The sequence below is a fragment of the Papaver somniferum genome, chromosome 11 (assembly GCF_003573695.1).
Source record: "Papaver somniferum cultivar HN1 chromosome 11, ASM357369v1, whole genome shotgun sequence".
Lineage (NCBI taxonomy): Eukaryota > Viridiplantae > Streptophyta > Magnoliopsida > Ranunculales > Papaveraceae > Papaver > Papaver somniferum.
This window is the reverse complement of record NC_039368.1, coordinates 117809981-117822709: the sequence shown is the minus strand read 5'-3', so window position 1 is coordinate 117822709 and position 12729 is coordinate 117809981. Positions and strand designations below refer to the sequence as shown.

The 12729-nt window shown below is 38.6% G+C and overlaps 1 pseudogene; it reads left to right on the top strand.

Moving 5' to 3' along the window:
* The first annotated feature begins 10112 nt into the window (after nucleotides 1-10112).
* LOC113325552 lies at nucleotides 10113-10212 on the top strand (annotated as a pseudogene).
* The last annotated feature ends 2517 nt before the right edge of the window (nucleotides 10213-12729 follow it).

Here is a 12729-nt window from a genome sequence, read left to right as displayed (position 1 = left end):
ATGGTGGGCGGAACTACTTTATTTCTTCGACGAAAGGTGAGTCCATCGAACTTTTCATCTCTAAGACCTTTAGCCTTTCTTCCCTCGATCATTTCAACTATCTTTCTTTTATTGAGTTCCTCAATTTGTGACGAATCTCCTTCAGTTTCTCGACGGATTCGTTCATTTCTGATTAACTCCGTGTTCTTCCTCGATTTTGCTTTCTTCGAGCGTCTGTCTTCATCGTAATACTCCTTTATTTTTCTCCAGTCGAGGTACTCCTTTCTTCGATCGTTGAGGTACCCCCTTTCAAGCATGTTGTTCTGCCAGTTGCTTGGTCCAGACTATCGCTCCGCTTCCTCGATGAAGCAATTGCTTTCGTAACAGTGATTTGGCCCACGATCCTTAGTAGCTTGTCTTTCGGGTGATCTATGTCTCCCATCGCGATCATTCCTCCCCTGCCGTGCTCGCCAACCCTCATGTGAAGGTCGTGCACGTCGGTGCGGAGTGACACTTTCTGAATGTTGGGTGCTACCAATTTTTGGTCTCTTTTCCAGAGACGCTTTCAGTAGTCTGTTTTCTTTTTCTAACTCTTGCAATCTTTCTCGCAGAGTCAAATCCACGGGTGTTTCCACTGTCCTATCCGCTTGCACAATACGCGAGGCCAAACGAATGGCCCCTATTGGCGAGGGAGTTCGGACGTGAGTTTAGCATGTTTGTTTGATGTTGATTATCACCCATCGATTTCCTCTACTTATCCCCAGGGGATAAGTTCTTGCAGAAGGATACATTGATGTTGTTGTTGCTGGTGACGTTTCAACTCCTTCCTGAAATGAGTGATAATAGTCGCTATGATTCCCTCGGACTCTTGCATCGACGTTTTCGTTCCCATCATTTCGATTTGCCTGTGTTGTTGCCATGGATCTTGATCTTGTTTGTTTTTTCTAAGAATCCTTCTCTGCCCCACGGTGGGCGCCAAAAGATGTTATAGCAAATATGTTCCTGCAACTCTCCTTGATATTTGTACAGAAATGATATAATCTTAACCATTGGATGGCGTAAGATTAATACCTGATGGAGGATTTGTAGACCGTTGAGATGATCCACAACTTTTCCTCGTGATACGTCCTTGATGATAGGAAAAATCCTCTTCATCTATTCAATGCTCTTGGCTTTCTAATACTCTTAATGAATGTAGAAAATGAGGGGGATACCTGCAAAAACACTCCGATGCCTCAATGAGTAAGGAGCTCTAAACAGATTTTAGTGGAGAGGAAAGGATTAAAATTGTGTACCTTTATTATTGAAATCCCTCCTCTATTTATAGGTAATAGAGGGTATGCACCCAGTCAATTACCTGTCTGCATTCATTTTGATGATGCACCTGGACCAAATACCGTCCAGGTTCATCATTATTTAAATCAGAATTATGTATCTAGACATTTAGAAATGTATTTGACCCAATAATTAACCTTTATCCATTCTCTCATTTCAGGGTAACCAGGTTAATAATATACTTGGACCAAATATATATCTAGATTAACTCTAACTTCTTGGGTTGAACAGATTCATCCCCTTTCAAGATACGATGAATGTAGTCACCTTTAATAAAGGCTAACATATTTGGTTCTTAACTTTTTATGGGCTTAAGCTTTAACCTATGAACTAAGATTTCTGTTTAAGGCTAATGAGCTGATGAACCTATTAAGCCCATTCCAAATACATATGGTCCAAACATATACCCTTAAGACAAAACGAGTTTATGAGTCCGCATAACCTTTTTGGTATGCATACTACGTATGTGTACCATCCTGAGTTCATGAGTCAACAGAACTTTTTGGGTTTACATACTTGGTATGTGTACACGAACTATCAAGATAAAGATAGTCCGACCTAACTTCACGAATCCCTAAGCGAAGTCTTTTTAGTCGCTAAACGTAAAATGGTTTAAAAGAGGTGACGACTCTAGTGTACAACTAGGACACACAAGAATAGTGTCAGGGATTCAAAGATCCCAGTTGATTGAAGTTCTCCTTATATATACTTTCAAGATCAAGGTTGCTTTAGATTTAAGCTAAGGTAGCTTTGGAATCAAGCAATCAATATTCACCGTTATATGATTAAAACTCATCTTGAGATTAACATAACATAATATACACTCTGGTTGGATGAACCGTAACCAAACCATATACAATGACATGTTCATGAAAGGTTAGTCAAAACTAGCCAGACGAGCTATAAGCTTAATCATTTTAATATAACACTTAAGACTTTAATCTTGTGTCATGACCATAAGTTATAATGTGATCAAGTATGTCTAGATGTGATTTTAAAGAGTCATTCAAATGTTGATTATCTCATCGAAATAATTTTGATGCATCTGAAAATATTTGACAGGGTAAGTACGTGTACTTACTTCCAGGTCCTGAGTTATTTTGTCATGGTAAATGTACCGGGTTTGTATACCCTTAAGACAAAACGAGTTTAAGAGTCCACAGAACATTGCATAGTAGGTATGTGTACCATCCTGAGTTCACGAGTCAACAAAACTTTTTGGGTTTGCATGATGTGATTTGTAGATAGTGGTAAAAGTGGTTCGATTCTCAGACTTGTGAAGGATATTAATTAGACTTAAATTCTAATATTAAAATAGAAAACTCACTAAAAATTATAGCAAACTCAATCAAAGATGATATCAATACTAAAAGAAACACTGAGGCTAAGATTCCACTATTTTCCAAGTTCAAAGTGATTAAACCAATACTTATATTTATGCAATTTTCTTGTTTAATTTGATTCTAAAATATTGCAATAAGTAGATTTTCAAAAGTAATAATTGTAAATACCAAGTATGAAGCATCAAAAGTCTTAAAACTAAGCATACTCCATCAAAATATATCATAATCACTCAAATAAAAATCATACTCAATAATAGTTCAAGGCAAATAATCATATAATTATTGCAAATAAAAAGATAAAATAGAATATACCACTTTTTGTTGGAAAAATAGCTTCCTCTATCGCCTCAGCAATGGGGTTTAGCTCCTCAGATTGATCATGATCTCAAAATATTTGTTTGTTGCTCAAAAGATGATTAAAAGAGTGAAAAGTAATAACACAGACTGTTTGCAACAGTGTATTGGTGTTGCAAAACAGCTGTTACAATGGAACTGTTACAGAAAAACTGTTGCTTTGTCGCTGATTTTAAGACCCTAGAATACGACTGCTCTGCACAGCTTAATCTTCTTCAGCTGTTAAACAACGACACTGTTCTGCGACTGTTTCCCATGCGTCAATGTTCTTCGCGTTCTTCCTCTTCAGCAGCAACAGCAGCAGAAACAGAGTTTGGTAAAGCTCTGATTTCTTCTTCTCTGGCTCTCCTTAGGTTCCCAAACTCTCGACACCTCTTCTATATGACCCAAGACATCTATTTATATCAAAAATACCGATTAAATCTCTCCCAAATCTTCCAAAATCTCTTTCCTTCTCTTCACGGCCAAGTTGCGGCAATTTCTTGTTTTAGAATTTTTACGCATTTCTGAGCTTTCCTTTTTATTCTAAACTCTTCCTTAGATAGATACGAATCTTTGGGAAGGTTTATAGCGCTTTAATCTCTCTAAAATTCCCTAAAACAGGTCACACACGTGACTTTCCATATTTTCTGTTGTGAGAAAAATCCGTCGATTGAGCCCAGTCTAATGGATTTAAACACCCATATCATATTCCTAGACCCATAAGGAGTCTATCCTATGAAAATCAGAGGTTTAATCGACCTCAAACTCCTCCAAATCACGATTGCCAAAACTGTTCTTCACTACACTATTTTCCTGCCAAAACCTGTTTTTTTGAAATGTTGAAGATGGTTGCCCCTTATCCAGAGTAGGGGTGCGATTAGCAACTGCCTAGAAATGGGATTCCCCTTAGTAATTAGGTTACCCCTTATCCAAAGTGAGAGTCTGAATAGCAAATGTCCTCCGGGTGCTTTCCGACAACTTTTCGAGCCAATTTTTTCCAAAAATGTTTATTGGCCAAAAACACCTACAAATAAATAAAACACCATAATAAGTACAAAAATGAGCCCTAACAATATATAGAATCGAGACAAATCGGACACAAAAATGTGTCTATCAAATACCCCCAAACCTATTTTTTGCTAGTCCTCGAGCAAAAATAAAATAGAAATAAAATCTTAACTCACTGTCGCAGGCATCGTCGATTGCATTTAGCGTATGCAATAAGCCTTTAAACCCCTAGGTGTCCCTAGTGGCGGAGTGTTGTCTCCGGAGGGCTTACCAGAGGTATACCCACAAAACCTTTATACTCCAGACCCTAGCTATCTACACAGAACCTTGGAAGGCACTAAAGAATCTCCTTGGTTGGCATACTTATTGACTACAGGAGGAAGCACCCTGATGCGAAATTCCAATTGTTGTACATGAGTTTGCACTCAAGCATACTAAAATTCATATGAAGTGACAGAGCTCTACTCAGATAGTCGCACTATGGACATCAACATCCGGAGTCAAAACTAATCACATGGATAGATCAAGAAGATGGATATAGAAAAACATAGATGGTTTTGATGTTTACTAGGTTAACGGTGTTTCTCATATCTGTCTGAAGGCCTCCGCCAAAATGAACCTATCCTAATGGACTGAGATAGTCTGACTAATATCAACACACTGGCATATACAAGGGAACCAGTGATCGATAATCCTAACTCTAGGTCAACACAACTGGCATATACAAGGGTTCCAGTGGTCGACTTTATTGAATTTATTCCAGTTGGTCTGATGGTCTGGTCTCTTTTTTTTTTTTTTTTTTTTTGTATCTCAATCACTCTAATTCACCCTAGCATTGGTAACAACTTGAATCGTGAGCCCCACCTAATCACTTAGAGAAACATAGTTTAAAAACAAAACAAAATAAAAACAGAAGTGAAAAGGACTCAACGAGATATGGTGAAACTATCATGTTATTTCTAACACCTGAGCTCTGTGCTTTTATGAATAGACTCTTTAGATGTTGCCATCTAGTCAGATTGGTTCCTCAACTCCTACAACCAAAATGCTTCCATCCACTTAGATTGGTTAGTGCCATCCTTAATAGGGATAAATTTCTAGGCTCTGGAGTTTATTTATTGCAACGAAAAGGTAACAAAAAGTTCTACCCCCCCCCAAACTTAAATCTAACATTGTCCTCAATGTTTCTAATCAAAGAACAGTACCAAAAATATAAGTAACATGAGGAAATAGTAAAGAGAGAAGTCGGAAAGATAGTACCTGGGTGAAGTGTAACCAAAAACCTACAAAAATATTATACAACATACAAAATCGCCTCGATGGTCAATCAAGGTAAAGGGTCCTCCAGAGGGACCTCCTCAACATCACCTGTAGGAAAAGGCTCTAAAAAGGGCTTCAATCGCTGACCGTTAACCTTCGAAGAACTACTACCATCTGGTGTCTCAATCTCAACAGCGCCATGCAGTACGGACCACAAAAGGACCGGTCCACCGAGAGCGCAACTTCCCGGGGAATAGATGCAAACGAGTGTCATACAGAACTTTTTGACCTGGAGAAAATGACTTTCGTAAAATATTCCTCATGCACAAGTTTCATTTTGTTCTTATACTCCTTAGCACTATCGTATGCATCTCTACGAATCTCGTCCAACTCATTGAGCTGGAGCTTTCTTTGAGCTCCTGCCTTGTCAAGTGAAAAGTTTAAGTTCTTAATAGCCCAATAGGCTCGATGCTCTAACTCAACAGGCAGGTGACATGCCTTGCCAAACACTAAACGATAAGGTGACATTCCAATGGGTGTCTTAAACGCAGTACGGTAAGCCCATAAGGCATCAGTAAGCCTCGACGACCAGTCTTTCCTATTTGGATTAACTGTTTTCTCTAGAATACGTTTAATTTCCCTATTGGAAACCTCTACCTGACCACTAGTCTGAGGGTGATATGGGGTTGCTACTTTATGGGTAATACCGTATTGTTTCATTAAAAGAGAAACGGTCTATTACAAAAGTGTGAACCTCCATCACTAATTATAGCTCGCGGCGTACCAAAACGTGTAAGTATATTCTCTTTCAAAAACTGGACTACGACCCTGTGGTCATTCGTTTACACGCGAACCGCCTCAACCCACTTAGACACATAGTCTACAGCGACAAGTATGTAAAGATAACCAAACGAAATAGGAAATGGACCCATAAAATCAATGCCCCCCACACATCAAAGACCTCAATCACTAAAATAGGGTTCAAAGGCATCATATTTCTACGGGAAATGGTTCCTAACTTCTGGCAACGCTCACAAGAAACACAATGACTATGGGAATCTTTAAACAACGAAGGCCAGTAAAATCCACACTGCAAAATCTTAGCAGCAGTCTTCTTAGCACTAAAATGACCCCCACATGCATGTTCATGACAAAAGGAGATAATACTAGACTGGTCACTCTCAGATACACATCTCCTAATAATCTGGTCCGGACAATACTTAAACAGATAAGGATCGTCCCAAAAGAAATGCTTAACCTCGGCTAAAAACCTAGAACGATCTTGCTTACCCCAATGTTGAGGGGTTCGACCAGTAACAAGATAATTCACTATATTTGCATACCAAGGTGATTGGGAAACAGAGAACAATTGTTCATCAGGAAAGCTATCCCTTATAGGAAGGGAATCACTAGGGGAACTAACAACTAGCCTAGACAAGTGATCTGCTACTACATTTTCTGCACCCTTTTTGTCTCTAATGTCTGGGGAAAATTCCTGTAACAATAGGATCCATCTAATCAATCTAGGTTTGGTATCCTTCTTAGATAAAAGGTATTTCAAAGCAGCATGATCTGTATAGATTATGATCTTAGAACCTAATAGGTAGGACCTAAACTTATCCAAGGCAAACACGATGGCTAAAAGTTCCTTCTCGGTAGTTGTGTAGTTCATTTGGGCATCATTCAGAGTTTTGCTAGCATAATAAATCACATGAAGTAATTTGTTTTCTCGTTGTCCTAAAACGACGCCTATAGCATAATCTGAAGAATCACACATAATCTCAAAGGGTAGGTTCCAGTTAGGTGCCTGGACTATCGGGGCAGTAGTGAGTAAAGTTTTAAGCTTCTCAAAAGCCTCTAAACAAGCATCATCAAAGACAAACTTAACATCTTTTGCAAGCAAATTGCAAAGAGGTCTAGAAATCAAGCTAAAATCCTTAATGAATCGACGGTAAAAACCTGCATGCCCTAGGAATGACCTAATATCTTTTACGGTTTTTGGGACCTGTAAAGTCTTAATAAGGTCAACTTTGGCTTTGTCTACCTCTATACCCTTTGAAGAGACGATGTGCCCTAATACAATTCCTGATTTAACCATGAAATGGCATTTTTCCCAATTAAGCACTAAATTTTTTTCCTTACACCTAGTCAACACTAATGTCAAATGATGCAAGCACTCATCGAAAGATGAACCAAACACTGAAAAATCATCCATAAAGACCTCTAAGAACCGTTCTACCATATCAGAAAATATGCTCATCATACAACGCTGAAAAGTTGCAGGGGCATTACATAGCCCGAAAGGCATGCGTCTATACGCAAAGGTACCAAAGGGACAGGTAAAAGTGGTTTTCTCTTGGTCTTCTGGGGCAATAACGATCTGATTATAACCGGAGTAGCCATCTAAGAAGCAATAGTGACTATGTCCAGCTAATCGCTCTAGCATTTGGTCGATAAAAGGAAGGGGAAAGTGATCCTTCCTTGTGACCTTGTTCAATTTCCTATAGTCAATACACACACCCCATCCCGTGGTCACTCGGGTTGGGATTAATTCATTATTTATCATTCTGGACTACAGTGATACCTGATTTCTTGGGGACAACCTGAACAGGGCTGACCCACTTACTGTCTGAAATTGGGTAAATAATACCCGCATCTAACAACTTAAGCACCTCTTTTCGAACTACCTCTTTCATGTTAGGGTTCAGTCGACGTTGCATCTCCCTAGAAGGTTTGGAGTCTTCCTCTAAATGAATCTGATGCATACACACAGTAGGACTTATACCCTTAATGTCTGCTATAGTCCACCCTAAAGCTTCCTTATTGTCTTGAAGTACATTTACTAGCCTACTTTCCTGATCACTATCCAAATTGGAAGCTACAATCACAGGTAAAGTCTCAGATGGGCCTAAAAACACATACTTTAGAGTATCGGGTAGTGGTTTAAGGTCCAACTTTGGGGGCTCTTCTAAAGAAGGAATTAGGGTAGTCTCAGAAACTGGTAACGGTTCGAACCTAGCTTTCCATCTATCAGTGTCTAACACAGGGGTAGAATCTAATAGAGCATTCACCTGTTCAATAGTGCTATCGTCGTCAAAATCTAAACCAAAATGGGATAGACAACTTTCTAATGGGTCTTCAGACAAGATGTTTGGTAATGACTCCTGAACTAAGGCTTCTATCATGTTCACCTCCTCAACACATGTGTCATCTAGCTCATGAGGTTGCTTACTGACATTAAAAATGTTCATCTCCATAGTCATATTACCAAAAGATAAACTCATCACACCATTTCGACAGTTAATGATCGCATTAGACGTAGCTAAAAATGGGCGACCTAAAATCACAGGTATCTGGTTCTCTGGGTCAGGGACAGGTTGGGTATCTAGGACCACGAAATCCACTGGATAAATAAACTTGTCGACCTCAATAAGAACATCCTCGATAACACCTCGAGGGATTTTAACAGACCTATCAGCTAACTGCAGTGTCATCTGAGTAGGTTTCATTTCACCAAGTCCTAGCTGTAAGTATACATGGAATGGCAGTAAGTTCACACTGGCTCCTAAGTCAAGTAAAGCTTTTTCTACCCGGAAGTTACCTATTGTGCAAGCAATGGTAGGAGAACCTGGGTCTTTGTACTTTGGAGTTGTGGTGTTCTGAATGATTGAACTTACGTGACTAGCTAAAAAGGCTTTCTTATGGACGCTAAGTTTTCGCTTTCGCGTACACATATCCTTAAGGAACTTGGCATAAGCAGGAATTTGCCTAATTGCATCTAATAAGGGAAGGTTTATGGTAACTTGCTTAAAAACCTCCACTATGTCATTAAAGTTCGATTCCTTCTTTGTTGGTACTAATAGCTGAGGAAATGGGGCTCTAGGCCTAAAATCAGACCTTTCAGGAACCGAATTCACATCATCAGAAACTTTATCAGTCTCTTCAGCTACTGGTCCTGAGAGGTGAGATCCTGAGGGGTGAACTACAGTATGTTCACTATCGGGCATGGTTACCTTATTGTCTACAACTCTACCACTTCTAAGGGTTCTAACAACATTCAATTGATTCGATGGTTTTGCACCTAATTCATGAACTCCTCTAGGGTTGGGTTGTGTTTGACTAGGAAACTTACCTTTTTCTCTCAAAGAATCACTTATCAGACCAACCTGGGTTTTTAACTCGGAAATAGCCTGACTATTTTCTTGTCCTATCCTGTTACTAGCTTGTAGACTCTGTTCTACGGATAACTGGAATTTTGCAGTTTGCTGAGTTAACAAGGCGAGAGATTCCTCTAAACTTAGGATTTTCTTATCTGACTGATTCTGAAACTGAGCTAGTCCTGAAGGATTCTTAGTATAGCCAAAACCTGGGGGAGCATTAGAATTACTAAACTGACCTTGACTTTGGCCCTTAGACCACGAAAGGTTCGGATGGTTTCTCCAACCAGGATTATAGGTTTCTGAATATGGGTCAATCTTTTGACGGTTATCAAATCTAGTGTTATTATAAAGAGCATTGGCCTGCTCTTCAATATTCTGGCCTTCCCAAAAAGGCTCCACTCTACCACTAGTCTGGCCCACTTCTAAGGCTTCTAACCTTTTTGCTATAGCAATTTTGGCATCTGATTCATAGCCTCCTTCTACCCTATTAACGTTTCCTCTACTTAAAAGAATTGTTTTCTGGGGTGCCCTACTATTTTCCCATTGCTGGGTTTTTTCGGCGATTTCATTAAAAAATTCCATCGCCGCAACAGTTTGGTTTTCAAATCCACCAGTGCATAGAGACTCAACCATGGTCGTTGTGGAATAATCTAAACCCTCATAAAGGATCTGAACTAGCCTAACCTTTTCTAAACCATGATGAGGACACTGGGATAATAAATCATTGAACCTTTCCAAATACCTATATAAAGATTCTCCCTCTTGTTGTGAAAATGTGCATATTTGCGTCCTAATAGACGATGTTTTGTGCCTAGGGAAAAACTTATTGAAAAAGGCAGATGTAAGTTGTTCATATGTCTCAATTGACTCGGAGTCCAAACTATACAGCCACGACTTGGCCTTATCTTTCAGGGAAAATGGGAATAACCTAAGTTTCAAAGCATCATCATCTAAGCCTCTAATTCTTAGAGTACTACAAATTTCCTCAAAATCCCTAACATGGTAATAAGGGTTTTCATTTTCTTTCCCTAAAAATTGGGAGCATCTGTAAGGTCCCAGGTTTCAGTTCATAGGGTGCCTCCGTTTCAGCTAACTTAATACACGAAGGACGGGTAGTCCTAGTTGGATTCAACAAAGCTTTCAAAGTTGCCATTTCTGGCGCTATCGGAGCAACAGGATTCTCTCCTCAGTCAAAGAACGTTCAAAAACAGACTCTTCAAAAGTCGGACTTTCTAGATTAAGGTAATCGAGACGCTTCGAACTACTAGGTTTCTCTTTAATAAATCTACCTAGTGCGTCTCTTTTACGTTCAGGCATACAATAGAATTTCCTAAATTGGAAGGGTAAGCAAACTCAGATCAAGGCCGACTCAACCAAATCAAACCTATTGATTTCTAGCAAACAAAAAGCATGATGGCTCCACTTAGATTGTTTCTAGACCAGCTTCTAATCCTTCGAACGGGAATTTGTTACAATTTAAGCAAACCCCTCTGGAATCAATCCGAGTTAACGTAAGTTGAATAGAGGCGAGGGAAGCTCGGTGGAGCTTTGATACCCAAGGCCTCATCGGTATTACAAGGCGGCGCAGTCACGCATTCAACTTACAGAAACCGTCAAGAACTTCGAAGTATGCTTAAAAGAGTAACCAATATTTTTCGAATGACTTTCCTGTTAAGCTCGTTACCCTATCGGTCTCGTTCTAGTCAAAATTTTAGGCTTAGGTTCGCGTAGGTTGCGTGTTCCTAAAGCGGGCAAGAAGAGAACGGTGATGAAATCCGAACCCTTATCTTGTATGCCCTTTACTAGAAAAATAAATGTCTGTATTCAATCCTCAACATATATGCATACGAAGGAGTCCAGTAACTCGCTGACAGGGGATTCGCGAGTGTTTAGAATCTTACCTCCCGTTCCAGACGGGGGATGAATCGGTTGTAGTTGACTCGGGCCACTGACTCCGATATCTAGTGTACGAACCCAAGGTGCAGAGACAATATCATAATTGTCCTACTTCTCTGCAAACAGTTTATATTTAAAGTACCCTTCCGTAGGGTAATAAAAAAATAATAATGTATCAAAGTCCAAAAGTCCAAAAGTCCAAAAAATAAATAAAGAAAAATTACAAAAATAATAAACCCTAATATAGTTTTTTTTTTAAATAAAATAAACAAACCCTAAACTAAAATTGTCTAAAATAAAATTGTCTTCTTTTCTGTTCTTTTAGCTTTAATCTTTATCTCCAAGTCTTCATGAAATCACCAAACTCCTTGGCTCAATTTTCTTTATGATCCAGAACCTGTAGACACAAGATAAATACCCAAAAACATAAAAAGGACAAAAATAATAAAATAAATAAATAAAATAAATCTAAAATCCTAAAAACAAGTCCGCGTCGGCGGCGCCAAAAATTGATGTGATTTGTAGATAGTGGTAAAAGTGGTTCGATTCTCAGACTTGTGAAGGATATTAATTAGACTTAAATTATAATATTAAAATAGAAAACTCACTAAAAATTATAGCAAACTCAATCAAAGATGATATCAATACTAAAAGAAACACTGAGGCTAAGATTCCACTATTTTTCAAGTTCAAAGTGATTAAATCAATACTTATATTTATGCAATTTTCTTGTTTAATTTGATTCTAAAATATTGCAACAAGTAGATTTTCAAAAGTAATAATTGTAAATACCAAGTATGAAGCATCAAAAGTCTTAAAACTAAGCATACTCCATCAAAATATATCACAATCACTCAAATAAAAATCATATTCAATAATAGTTCAAGGCAAATAATCATATAAGTATTGCAAATAAAAAGATAAAATAGAATATACCACTTTTTGTTGGAAAAATAACTTCCTCTATCACCTCAGCAATGGGGTTTAGCTCCTCAGATTGATCATGATCTCAAAATATGTGTTTTTTGCTCAAAAGATGATTAAAAGAGTGAAAAGTAATAACACAGACTGTTTGCAACAGTGTATTGGTCTTGCAAAACAGCTGTTACAATGGAACTGTTACAGAAAAACTGTTGCTTTGTCGCTGATTTTAAGACCCTAGAATACGACTGCTCTGCACAGCTTAATGTTCTTCAGCTGTTAAACAACGACACTGTTCTGCGACTGTTTCCCGTGCGTCAATGTTCTTCGCGTTCTTCCTCTTCAGCAGCAGCAACATCAAAAACAGAGTTTGGTAAAGCTCTGATTTCTCCTTCTCTGGCTCTCATTAGGTTCCCAAACTCTCGACACCTCTTCTATATGACCCAAGACATCTATTTATATCAAAAATACCGATTAAATCTCTCCCAAAT